Below are 14,670 nucleotides of genomic sequence, written 5' to 3' on the forward strand. Positions count from 1 at the left end.
TTGATGTATGCCATTCTTACAGGAGTGAGGTTGTGTTGTCTTAATTTGCACTTCTCTGACAATCAGTGACCTGGAGCAGTTTTTCATATGTTTGTTAGCCTTTTGGATCTCCTCTGAGGTGAATGTTTTGTTCATTTCCTCTGCCCATTTTTGGATGGGGTCATTTGCTTTTTTAGTGCTAAGTTTGCTGAGCTCTTTATATATTTTGGTGATTAGTTTCTTGTCTGATATATGGCATGTGAAGATCTCCCATTCTGTGAGGGGTCTCTTTGTTTGTTTAATAGTTTCTCATCAACAGAAGTTGAGTAAGAAGATCTGAAAGGGAAACTAAAAGCAGGACCTCATCAAATTGTAAGTAGGGCACCAAAGTAAAAACCCTGTGGTGAGGGGTAGACATGCAGCTTCGTGGGCCGGGGGGGGTGGCAGTGGGTGGGAGGGATGGGTCACAGTCTTTTGGTGGTGGGAATGGTGTTTATGTACACTCCTAGTAAAATGTAGTCATATAAATCACTAGTTAATTAATACGAGAGAGGGAAAATTAATTGTATGTCTCGAAGTTTTTCAAAACAAAAACTGAATCTTTTTAATATATAGGCTGTGTAATTGATATGCAGACTCTCTCAAAAGCCTAGACCAAGTAGATCAGAAGCAACCAATAGCACAGCTATATACAAGATACTGGGTACTATACAGCAAACCCTAACAAAAGGACTTTTCAAAGTTAACCCAATTACCAAATAATGTGATGATAACATTAACTATCGATTGTCTTTTTGAACCCTAAGACAGCAGGAACCTCACATCTCCACTATAGAGCCTCTGCTTCCCCCAGTCCTTGAACCTTTGGATAGGGCCCACTTTCCCGTATGCCTCTCCCAATCCATATCAAATAATATTGCATCTGCCGATCACAACCTAACCAATGCAACGATTGCCACCTCAACATGTTTCACTTAAGACTGTGTCCAGAGACTTCACTTGTGGAATGACAACCCTTCAGCTTCATTACTCAGGTTAGACCTTTCCTTTCATAGTATACTCTAATTCCATCCCAGGTGGTTCACTTTCTAATAAAGTCCCAAAACCTAGATATAGACCAGGTTCTGTGAGAGAGAGCATATGTTCACACGTATCCATAAACTACTGCAAAATATATACCTGAAAACAGAAGTACACTAGAGTATGCAGTGAGTATCCCCCTAACACTTCCTCTCCACTATTCCAAGTTTTGGGTCCATGATTGCTCAACAATTTGTTTGGCTTTGTATGTTAACTCTCTTTTCAGTCACCAGGTTCCAGATGTCATCAGGATTAACTACCACCAGTGTGTCCTGGAGCTCCGCTTCCCCAGAGACCCACCCTACTAGGGAAAGAGAGTGGCAGACTGGGAGTATGGACCGACCAGTCACTGCCCATGTTCAGCGGGGAAGCAATTACAGAAGCCAGACCTTCTACCTTCTACAACCCACAATGACCCTGGGTCCATGCTCCCAGAGGGATAGAGAGTGGGAAAGCTATCAGGGGAGGGGGTGGGATATGGAGATTGGGTGGTGGGAATTGTGTGGAGTTGTACCCCTCCTACCCTATGGTTTTGTTAATTAATCCTTTCTTAAATAAAAGAAGGAAAAAGATAGAGCATATATTCACATGTATCCATAAATTAGGGCAAAATATATACCTGAAAGCAAAAATACACAATAGTCTGTAGTGAGTCAGTATCAAGTTCATAATGAAATAGTGTCTACTTAGACTTAGATACCCTCCTCACATACTTCCTGTTATAGTTTTCTCATTCACTCCAAAACTAACCTTAGCAAAGCAAGGACTGAAAAAGCTGAATAATAGCAAGAGACTGGCATACTTTAATGATGACTCTTCAGTCACTATCAGGCCACCCCATCAGCTGGGGCCCTATTTGGGGAATCCTGAGATTCCCAAACAGACATGATGGGCCTAGACCTCAAATAAATCCCTCTCTTCATTGTTACCAGTCATTTCTAGCAGGAACAACACAATAGACCCCTTTGTGGGCCCCATAGAACCTAGCCCTCAACTTGGATCAACAATGGTAGAGAATATTTCATCCTTCGAAGAGAGGATGGACAACATACTCTATGCTACACCAGAGGAAGATGGGTCAATATTGGGGCAGCTTGGAATGTTTCTACTCATGACCACAGAATGTGAGCTCAGATTTAGAGGGATGCAGAGGTCACACAGACTCCTAAGCTAATTATAGACCCCTGATTACATCAAATCGACTGGGTTTACAGTCAACAATATTTATACCCCTTTCCCATATTAGGGAGCTACTCTCTTCCCTGATGCAGCTTTCTGGTCCTTTTCCCAGCCATGACATCATCTTCCCAGACAATAACTTGGATCCACTGGCATATCAGATTTCAGACTCAGGGGCAAAAAAAAAAAAAAACTAGTATAGCTACAGGCCCTTTGGAATTTAACTAAAATATGCCTACTAGCTATCTACAAAATGGAGGACCCCCCCCCAACTCTTCATATCTATACTATTCCAGCCCTTAGGTCCATTGGTCAACAATTTGTTTGGCTTTGTATGTTAACTCTCTTTTCAGCCACCAGGTTCCAGATGCTAGCATGATGCTGACCAGACTTCCCTGGACAGACAACCCCACCAATGTGTCCTGGATTGCCACTTCCCCAGAGCCCTTCCCCACTAGGGAAAGAGAGAGACAGGTTGGGAGTATAGATCGACCTGCCAATGCCCATGTTCATCAGGGAAGTAATTACAGAAGCCAGACCTTCCACCTTCTGCATCCCATAATAACCTTGGGTCCATACTCCCAGAGGGTTAAAGAATAGGAAAGCTATCAGGGGAGGGGATGGGATACAGAGTTCTGGTGGTGGGAATTGTGTGGAGTTGTACCCTTCTTATCCTATTGTTTTGTCAATGTTTCCTTTTTATAAATAAAAAAATTTTTTAAATGCTTCCTATCTAGATTAAGAAACAGAGAGCATGCTAAAATTAATAAAAAATATTTTGTAATAGTATTTGAATCTGTAAATATAAATAAGGAATGCAAAGTATAACATATTTGAATTTGTAAATACAAGACAACTGCTCTCTTTTTAAAGGACTTTGATGGTTGAATTTTCACTAAAGTGAAAGAGTGGCAATCATGCATGAAATACCTAGACTTTTCTTACTTGAGCTGAACTACACTAGATAAAACCAGAAATGGCTGTACATTGGGGTAAATGGACAGAGACTAGCCCTAGGCACACAACAGTTGTCCTGCTGAATGATTTGTAGGCAAGTCAATCATGCAACAGGTTTAAGTTCAAGCTCCCAGTCTCCCCCTGCAGAAGGAAAGCTTTATGAGTGGTGAAGTAGGGCTGCAGGTGTCTTTCTATCTCCCCTTCTTCTCAATTTATAGCTGTCTCTATCCAATAAATAAATAAAAATTTAAAAAGAACTTTAATAAGAAATATAAATAAACACTTCTCCTCTCACAAGATAGGCAGAGTAGTGACTGATTTTTCATCTTTGAGTCTTGCCCCTTCCTTTACTCCATGGTGCCCATGTTTTTTTTTTTAATTATCTTTATTTATTTGTTAGACAGAGACATCCAGAAATTGAGAGGGAAGGGATGATAGAAAGGAAGAGAGACAAAGAGACACCTGCAACACTGCTTTACCACTTGCAAAACTTTCCACGTGCAGGTGGGAACCGGGGGCTCAAACCCAGGTCCTTGCACATTATAATATATGCACTAAGCCTTGTGTGCTATCACCTGGCCCCAGTCAGTATTTTTTAAACTAAATTAACAGCTGTTAAGTAACCTATCTTTCATTCTGCACTTTATCTCTAAATTAATTTAGAATCTTTAAATGCAGAGATTCTGTGGACCTTTGTTTTAGGGAAGCCAAGCTTCTACAAAATTCACATAAAATTTCATTAAATGGGGAAAAAAACCACTAACTAGATTTGGGCTTACTTAAAAAAAAAAAACTTCAAATTTTTTCTCTAAATATTTCCAGTCTGTTCAGGAAACTATCAATGCCAATTTCCTTGGGTCCAAATCCCGTGACCATCCTGGGATCTCTATTCACTTCAATTTTGAATCTCTGACATAACATCTCTTCTTCAAAAGCACACCTGAAAACTAATCTGGCATATACTTTGTCATCTATTATAGACTTTGGAATTTTCATGTCACTCTGAATGCTCTCCACACAGAGATAGCATGCCAATGGCTCTGTTCTAGATGTCCAGTTCTTGTGGGGGCAGAAGGGAGTTGTGTAGTGTTGACAGAGATAGTCATTTCAATGTGTCCACAGGCAGTCTCTAGACACAGTTCAGGCACAGAAAAATATAAATTGGTAGGTATCTGGGGACCTAGTCAGGGAACCTTAGATTCCTCCATATATTCAATGGGTCTAGAACTCTAATAGATCCCTCTCTCCAGCTGATCACTGGTCACTTCCACCAGGAACATCATTATAAGGTCTCTTATGGGCTTCTTCAGGACCATCCCCTCACTATGAACTATCAATGGTAAAGACTATCCCACTATCTGAAGGGAGGCTGGGTCATCTTATCCTGCCACTCAAGAAAAACTGGTCCTGAAATGAGTGCGGCCTAGAATGTTCCCAGCTGTGACCAAGGACTGCAAACAAAGACTGATAGGGACTCAGAGGTTACACAGGCTCCTGTGCTATATATGGATATGGGCCCCAGGTCAAATTGACATGATAAACAGTTAATTGTATTTACACTTTTTTTTTTCAAGTTTGGGAGCTAATTTCTGCCCTGATCCAACTGTCTAGTCCTATTCTCAGCTTTGATACCATCTTTCCAGACAATAATTTTAGTTCAACTGCAGGTTAGCTATCAAGCTCCAGCAAAAATTACACAGTAAGGGGCCCCTAGGAGCATACCTAAAATAGATTTCATAACTTCTATCCACCCTAAAATCCCTATTCTTATCTGCTTTATTCCTACTTTATGGTTCCTGTTCATTAATCATTTTGTCCCACTTCCTATCTTACTACTTTTCAGCCACCAAGCTGTGGCTGCCACTATGATTCTATCCTGAACTCTTTGGGTAGATGACCTCACCAATGTGTCCCTGAACTTCACCTCAACTTCCCAGAGACCCCTACCCCACTAGGAAAATAAAGAAATATGCTGGAGATATGGATCAAACTGCCAATGCCTATGTGCAGCAGAGAAGCAATTACAGAAAACAGACCTTCTACCTTCTGCACTTCATAAAGAAATTTGGTTCATACTCCCAGAGGGGTAAATGTTAGAGGAAGATGACCAGAGGGCTCTGAAATCCAATTCCATCAGGACCCAGGGAAAGAAAAAAAAAAAAAAAAAGCAGGGGGAGGACACTCAGAAGTAATAGGTGTGATGTAGAAAAGAAGGCAGGATGATAGAAAAAAATGGGTGAAAAAATATATATAGTTATAATAGTCAACCCATATCTGTGATCTTGGGACAACTATCGCAGTTTCCAATGGGTAGAAAGGAGACACAGAACTCTGGTGGTGGGGAAGGTACAGAATCATGCCCCTGTTATCTTATAAATTTGTAAATCAATATTAAGTCACTAATAAAGACATTTTTAATGGCAGGTATCAAATCCCTATTGCAGGAAAAGATAAGACTAATACAGCAGTTTGAGGGAATCTGTATTGAGTCAAAAAATGGCCAAGTTATTAGCAATTCTTAGTCTTTCATCATCCTGCAATACACAGGATCATTCCATACAGTCAGTCAAGTATATGACTCATTTACTTAAAAAAAAAATAGCTTACAGTCATAGTAAGAAAGTAAGAACAACCAATGTAAAAATAATAAGTGCTTTGTTCATACCCTTTGAAATATACTTGTTGGAAAAATGACTTACCTTATTTTTATGTGTGTGATCATGTTGAAAAGTTATGGAGACATACAGGTCATAACAGTATAATACAATAACAATGAGAGAACCTACTATATACTGTACCTTTACTTCAGCAAATCTTGTGCTGGTCTGATAAAAAGTTAATTATAGGCTGATTTTTCACATTTGCAGTGACTTTGGCTTTTAATGAACTAGTTCTTATCAAACTTTTCTTAGCACATCTACTTAATTTCATGCTTGAAAGCAGTCATTCATTTGATAACCAAAATGTATGGCATTTTTTTCTAGCATCACACTCAAATGAGAAGAACTGGGACTACTTCATTGGCATAATACAATGCAATGTCTAATGCAACCCATGAAAGTGCTGACATTTAGTACATGGTTTCAATCTCAGAGTGCATGAGATAGTGGAATAAATATGATATAATCTGTCAAAAAAAGCAAAGGCAGAACTCAATAATATCAATACCAATAATATCAATGCCAATAAAATTAGCAATCATACAACAAAATTATAGAGAAAGTAGTGTTTTCGCAACTCTCTATATTTTACACAAGCTCTAGGTGATATTCAAGAAATAAAAAGCAGCAGAGTGCCCCTGATGGATCCATAGTAGAGCTTCGAAGAAACATACCCTAGATTAGGAATCCTCAGTCAATTCTCTCATAATTCCCAAATGTGACAAACTGGGGGAAACAGCTTCTAAAGGAGGAGGACAGGATGAGTAAGGTCTGTATGTCTCCCCACACCCAAAGACATAAAGGCATGTCCCTTGTGAGGAGCTAGTAAGAGGGGCATATTCACATATGACCAGTTTTTGTATCCTTAACTTTAATTATTCTGTACTGTTAATTTTTCACCACTGAAAGAAAATCTATTTTAATTTCTTTATTGGGGGATTAATGGTTTACGTATAACAATTCAACCCCCCACTGAATCCTCTGCTATCATGTTCCAGGACCTGATGCCCGCCACCTCCACCCCAAAATCTTTTACTTTGGTGCAATATACCAACTCCAGTCCTAGTTCTGTTTTGTGTTTTTCTTTCTGTTTTTATTTTTCAAGTTCTGTCTGTGAGTGAGATCATCCTATACTCATCCTTCTCTTTCTGACTTATCTCACTTAACACAATTCCTTCAGGCTCCATCCAAGATGAAGTGAAGAAGGTGAATTCATCATTTTTAATAGCTGCAAAGTATTCCATTGTATATATATACCACAACTTACTCAGCCACTCATCTGTTGTTGGGCACCAAGGTTGTTTCCAGGTTGAAAGAAAATCTATTTAATAGCAGCCTGGAATTTGACTCTTTTATCCACATTAAGAAAAGTGAGTAGCAATACCACAATAAAAATTATGTATATTTCACTTTGAAATATAGATATTTTCCCTTTCTTAAAGGAAAGAGAGTTCTGGGGTCCTAAAAGCACTCAATTTCTATTAATAATTGAATTTGAGTAAAATGAATATTTAAATAGTAATCCCTTAAGGATATAGTGAGATAGCAAAAAAAAAAAAAAAAAAAAATGAAAAAAAAAATATCCCAGAACTTAGAAACTTTTAAAAATCCACAAAATAAATATCCAACACAGTACTATCATAGAGTTGACTGTTCAAAATGCAGCTATGAGCTAACCCAGTTGGTATTAATAAATGCAAAGAATACTTTAGCAATGGTAGGAAGTCTTTTTGACATCTTAAGCAAAGCTTCCCAGCCAGTGGCTTGTTTTTTCACCTTTTCAAATCCTAGGGTAATACAGACTAAACCAAAGTCTCACCTGGAACTTCTGGAGAGAATCTGGCAGAGTGTCGAGATACAAAAAGTTTCAGTTCTTGGTCTAGGTTGCACTCAATCAAGTTTGTGTCCCATGATCGGATTCCTGAGGAAGGAAAAGAAGACAGTTGATGGACTTCCAGACAACCATTTCAGAGTGGTCTGGAAATCATCCCTGAAATATTTCTCAGGTTTTATGGGAGGATGTGGAAACTCCTTTTCTCAAAAGCTTACTGACATGTAGTGAATGCCCACAAAATGGGAGGGACAGGGAGGCGTATCCACTAAACCACAAGACAGAGATAACTAGCAAAGTGGACTGAACTTCTGCCCCTCATAAAATGTAAATGCAACTTTTTCAAAAGAGTAAGAGAAAACAGCTGTTAGGAAAATGACAGGCTTTATTCCAGGGAGGAAGGAAAAAGGACAGGAAGATTGTAAGTTCTGTGGTTAAGACCATCTCTAGCTTTCCATGGTCCACTGGTGGGTGGCAAGGAAATGCAGAATGATTGTGGGGAAGCCAAAGATCTTGGGACTAGCATTCAAAAACATCCATCCCAAATGATGTTTCTGGCAATGTCTTCATACAGTTTTTGCACATGCATGGCTTTTTCTTTACCATACATAACTTTCCATATTGGTAATCAATCCATAATTTGAGTTTTGATAAGAAAACTAGGGTGCCAGGTGGTGGCACACCTAGTTAAGCGCACACACTACCGTATGCAAGGACACAGGTTCAACCCCCACCTGTAGGGGAAAGCTTCCTGAGTGGTGAAGCAGGGCTGCAAAATGTCTGTCTGCCTCTTCCCCTCTCTATATCTTGCTATCCCCTCTCAATTTCTCTCTGTCTCTATCCAATCATAAATAAATTAATTAAAAAGGGGGGCGGGTGATGGCACACTTGGTTGAGTGCACATGTTATAATGCACAAGGACCCAGGTTCAAGACCCTGGTCCCCACCTGCAGGGGGAAAGCTTTGCAAGGGGTTAAGCAGGGCTATTTGTGTCTCTCTCCCTCCTTATCACCTCCTTCCCACGCCATTTCTGGCTGCCTCTATCCAATAAATAAATAAAGATACTTAAAAACTAAAAAAAGAAGAAAGCTCTATCTCAACCTTTAAGACTTGGCCTGTCTGTCCTCAAAGCCTTTATTTTACCTAGTTAATTGGCAAGCAGTTCTTTTACTCACAATTGCTAACTGTGTTGAACTTTCTTATCCAGAGGCAAAGATATTTTATGTATAAGCTTCTATAGAGTTGGGGGCCATGGATAGGCAGTCAGGTTTTTGTTCACTAGGCTGGGAGCTGGGTGGAAGGAGCAGGATGCAAGGAGGGCCCCACCTCCCTAGTCTGCTCCCTCTTCCTCCTGCTGTGGCCCTCTCAGCTGTTCTCCCAAGGGGATGGCCAGGGGGCCACCCAGAGGACATCAGAGAAGGGAGATCTGGGAGAAACCCAGGGAAAATTAAGGAGGAAACCACTGAACTCCAGAAAACATGTTGATTTGGGGGTATTTTTACATTTTCTCAGGTAGCTCCAGGTTGAGTCAGCTTGCTATATGTATCTTGTTATTTTGGAATAACAAACCTCTGGGACAAAAATCATTCATTGCATAGCTACTAAGGTCATGAACATGAATCTTTAGGTATAATATTTGTGAACTATCTCTAAATAAATACTGTCATTTAATCATTTTTGCTGGTCACTGGTTGACTTAGGAGTATAACTGGTGGTGTGTTACCTAAACATCTTTAAGTCCCTAACATATTTACATTTACTTATCATACCTTGATCAGTCTTCCTTCCTTTCTCTCTCCCTTTCTTTCTCTCCCTCTTTCTTTCTTCCATTCTTCCTTTCAATTTTTATAGAGTTAAGAGGGAAAGGGGAGATAGAGAAAGAAAGAAAAAGAAAGACTCATGAAGTTTTTTCCCCTGCAGATGAGGACTAGGGGCTTGAACCCAAGTCCTTATACACGGTAATGTGTGTGTTCCACCCAGTTTGCCACAACTTGGCCCTTTGTTCAGTTTTTCCAGTTTGCAAAGGATCAAAAACATGCTACTGCATAATCTATACACACACATTATAGAAGATACCACCAACTCAACTCAGCTGACTGCATATAAACTATCTCCAGAGTTCACACCAAATACCTTTTCAACTATGAGGAATACTTTAAAAAAGATACATGTAGACTCAAATGAGGCCGAAATTTCTGAGTCCAGGGGAAGAAGTCAGGTCCATAAGAGTTAACATTCCTAAAGAGCATCTAAATTATAAGGGAGAGTTTTATGGATCTTCCTGGAGAAATTATAGCCTCAGTTTGCATTTGTAGTAATGAAGTATTGAAATTTTAACAAGTAAGGCATGTTGAGATTTTTGCAGGTGTTTTGGGTGAAGAAATGATAAATTGATTCCTTTTATTTCACAGGAAGTCTGATGAGTTTAGAGCTCTGAATTCATTAGAATATTTTACTTCAGTATATATACACAGTGCATTCATCTAGTGTGAAAAATGATGCTGCTTCTGCCTGAGCTGCTTAATTGGTAATTGTTGAATGGATCTGTGCTCTAGGTTGAAGCCTCACTTAGTTTTCTGGCTTGTCAAGTTGGGTCAATAAGTTAATAATGAGACATCTGTCTTTAAATTAATTCATAAAAATGTTTTCTGCCTTTGTTCTAAGAAATGACCAAATAACTACACCATCCAACTGACTTTATCTAAGGTTATATACAAAGACTTGCTCTTACATTGTTACTTGCCATTTTCCCCTTGGCTTCAATTAACTTGACATGACATGCACAATTAAATGCTTGCTTTATATCTCATAAAGTCCTGGTTGTATAATTTGTAATTTAGTGATGGGAAAAGTATGAGATAGAAGAAGAAGTATTTAGTAATTTTTAAATCACGTTAGCAAAAGGCTGATAAAACAATTATTTTTTTATGCTTCTAGTGAAACTGAAAACTCAGGATCCTTTTTTCAAGAAAACAATTTTCAGTCAAATTATTTCTGAATCAGTACTACCACTTATAAAATAAAGGTTAAAGTGAGTTTACTGATTATTTTCATTAGAGAGGAACATTTTGGAACTAGGCCACTTTCTATTAACAATTTTAGGAATAAAATAGTTTTCACCTTCTACTGGATATTATCAAAGAGAAACAGTACTTCTCAGAAAAGGTCCACATTGCATTTAGTAGGTTTATGTATAAAGTACCTTTTTTCAGATTCTTTTCACTTTCTTCCCACAGCACTAAGGGCTAGGTAAAAAGGTTCTAAAGAAGCTTTTAGAAGGAGGCATCCTTCTCTCTGGAGTAGAGAAGCTACTCCTTCAATACAGGTGGTCAAACTTTTGCCCAAGGTTTTTATTGGACCAGCATGATATGAAGACTGTGGCCCGTTCTGGCTTGCCCTGGTAGGGGCAGAACAACTTCATCAGTTGAAGAGCTCAACCTCGTTCAAACATTCCTGGGCTCAGAGGACATCTGTCCTATAGTTTTTCAGGATGCTTATAAGTCAAGCTTGCAAGTGACTTCCATCTCTATGGACCTATGTTCCAGCCATGATGATGGGGGTCACACAGGATCTTTCCATCTCAGTTCTTGGATCCTCAGGAGATGCAGCCCACAAAGGACAGTTTAAAATGTATAGTGAGTTTATAGATGGGAAGGAAAAAAGGTCCATGGCTGGGGTTGCCGGGAGATGAGAAGATTACATCACAGGCTGAGCACTGAGGAAGAACCAGGTTCCCTTATTGTATATAGGCTATAGCTCATCAGTGAAAACATTTTTTTAAATAAAAGCACCTCCCATTTAAAGAGTATAATCTACATTCCTAAAAGTGATAGCAGATGGAATAAAGCAGAATGAAGTGATCATATACTGCATGTTGAAATGATGCATAGGTTCTATTCATTTGGACCCTTGACAATCTGATTTTTTTTCTACAAGCTTTAGTTACTCTGAGTAACTAAATAAAAAAATAATAATTTTTTAGCCAAGTACTGAGTAAAAAAAAACTTCAGTTTATGAAGGTGCTGGGGTCTGAATCTTGGATATTGAAACTTCAGGCATGAAAGTCTTTTTGGATCAATGCAACGAGTACCACCTCAGCAAGCTTCACTTCAGACTGTGTCTTGAGACATCAGGCATGGAATATCAACCCTTCAGCCTCATTACTCAGGTGTGACCTTTCCTTTCATAGGATTCTCTAATTCCATTTCAGGTGGTTCACTTCCTAACGAAATCCCAAAACCTAGATATAGACCAGATCCCATGAGATAGGGCATATGTTCACATGTATCCATAAATTAGGGCGAAATATATACCTGAAAGCAAAAATGCACAATAGTCTGCAGTTAGACAGTATATGCAAAAAGCAAGTAGAAAGACCTAAAAAGACACCATAAAGTTCCTAGTGAAATAGTGTCTACTTAGAAGTAGATAACTTCCTCACCTACCTCCTATTATACTTCCCTCAGTCACTCCTAAGCTAATCTTATCAAATTAAGGACTGCAAAAGCTGAATAAAAACAAGAGACTGGCATACTTTAATGATGACTCTTTAGTCACTATCAGGCCACCCCATCAGCTGGGGCCCTATTTGGGGAGTCCTGAGATTCCCAAACAGACAAGATGGGTCTAGACCTCGAATAAATCCCTCTCTTCATTGTTACTGGTCATCGCTGTCAGGAACAACACAGTAGACCCCTTTGTGGGCCTCCAAAGGACCTTGCCCTCAACTTGGATCAACAGAGGTAGAGAATGCTCCATCCTCTGAAAGGAGTTGGACAACATACTCTATGCTATACCTGAGGAAGATGGGCAGCTTGGAATGTTCCTACTCATGACCACAGAATGTGAGCTCAGATCTAGAGGGATGCAGAGGTCACATAGGCTCCTAAGCTCAATATGGGCCCCAGATCAGACCAAATTGACAAGGTTTACAATTAACAATATCTATAAACCTTTTCCATATTTGGGAGCTACTCTCTTCCCTGATCCAGCTTTCTGGTTCTTTTTGCAGCCATGACATCATCTCCCCAGACAATAACTTGGGTCCACCTGCATATCAGATGTCAGGCTCAGGGAAAAAAAAAACACTAGTATAATCATGGGCCCTTTGTAATATACCTAAAATAGGCCTACTAACTATCTACAAGACAGAGACCCCCAAATCTTCATCTGTACTAATCCAGCCTTTAGGTTCATGGTTAATCAACAATTTGTTTGGCTTTATATATTAACTCTTATTTCAGCCACCAAGTTCCAGATGCTACCATGATGCCAACAGGACTTCCCTGGGCAGACGACCCCACCAATGTGTCCTAGATTGCCACTTCCCCAGAGCCCTGTCCCACTAGGAAAAGAGAGAGACAGGCTGGAAGTATGGATCGACCTGCCAATACCCATGTTCATCAGGGAAGGACTTACAGAAGCCAGACCTTCCACCTTCTGCACCCCATAATGTCCTTGGTCCATGCTCTCAGAGGGATAAAGAATAGGAAAGCTATTAGGGAGAAGATGGGATACGGAGTTCTGATGGTGGGAACTGTGTGGAGTTGTATCCCTCTTATCCTGTGGTTCTTGTCAGTGTTTCTTTTTTATAAATAAAAATTATAAAAAAATAAAAAAGTCTTTTTGGCATAACCACTACACTATCTCCTTGAACCATTAAGTGCCTCAATGATTAACCTATAATCATAAGAATTTATTTGTAAAACTATGTTAAAAGTGATATGAAGTTAGAATAAAATAATAACTGAATAATAATTAACTAAATTTAAGAATGAAAACAAAGAAATGTTAACTTCAAGAAGGCTCTTTTCCTTTTTTATAAGCCAATGACTTGCATATATATATATATATATATACACACACACACACACACACACAAACATATATATATGTTATTGTGCTGGCAGAACTCATAATTTTAAAGCACTCCTGGTAAATAATTCAGGTCTTGGAGAGCATCTCAAAGAAACAAACAACAGAAGTGATTTCTACTGATTTATTACATTACAATTTTATTTTTAAAGGTAAGTCTTTAGAGAAGATTAACAATGAATCATCAGTTAAATGGCCTTAAACTTGGAGACCGGTTTTTATTTCAGCATGCAAAGAACCTAAAGAGATAATACCAATTAAGCATTGCAAGCAGAAATTCATCTGCCTTTTGACTTTGAAAAGCATAAAAACAAATAGAATGTTCTCTGGCATTCCTTTTTAACTCTCATCATGTTGTTGATTCCCCCTCCCCCCTTTGTTTAAACTGAATGAAAACTAAACCTCAAATCTTTGCTGGGTTCTCAATTCTTTTAGCTTCCTTAGACTGAAGATACTCAAATAAGTGACATCAGAAAGTAACTGTGTGGCTAGGTGGTGGCTCACCTAGTTGAGTGCACATGTTACAAAGCACAAGGGTCTGGGTTCGATCCCCCAATCTCCACCTACAGGGGGAAAGCTTTTTGAGTGGTGAAGCAGTGTTGCAGGTGTCTATCTCTCACCCTCTCTATTATCCCCTTCCCTCTCAATTTCTGGCCATCTCTATCCAATAAATAAATAAAGATAATTTAAGATATTAGAAAATAACTATACAATCACATCTAAAAATCCAGAATGATGGATATTATACACATCCATCTTTTTGTGAACAAAAATGCTAATTTCCAATGTTAACTAAAGGACATTAACACCTTTCAGTGATAAATGAAAGCATTGAACTGACACAGTATTCTTTATAAGATTTAGTCCCTTTAACTAAAGGAATGAAGGAATAAAAATTTCTTTCACAATACTCTAGAGTTCAGTTTTCAAGGCATGGACACATGCAGTCTATGCACTAAAATAAAGGGAAGGAGGAATGACTTTGTTGAAACAGGAATGCTGTCAAACCTATATTGAGTATTCACTAATAAAGAGGCCAAACAGCTGCCAAAGAGTGTTAATAGGTGGTAGCTGTAGTGGGTTGGCATAAAGTTCTATATTATCAATTAT

General features: G+C 38.9%; 1 protein-coding gene across 1 annotated transcript in view; it reads right to left on the bottom strand.

The window, feature by feature from the left end:
- The window catches only part of MAP1B (microtubule associated protein 1B), a 119,769-nt gene extending 111,998 nt beyond the window's left edge, over nt 1-7,771 (bottom strand). The window contains exon 1 of the mRNA XM_060191227.1: nt 7,675-7,771. The gene's annotated coding sequence lies outside the window, so the exon portion shown is untranslated. The remainder of the gene's footprint in view (nt 1-7,674) is intronic.
- Between the last annotated feature and the right edge of the window lie 6,899 nt (nt 7,772-14,670).

Source organism: Erinaceus europaeus, chromosome 5 (assembly GCF_950295315.1).
Source record: "Erinaceus europaeus chromosome 5, mEriEur2.1, whole genome shotgun sequence".
NCBI classification, from domain to species: Eukaryota; Metazoa; Chordata; class Mammalia; order Eulipotyphla; family Erinaceidae; genus Erinaceus; species Erinaceus europaeus.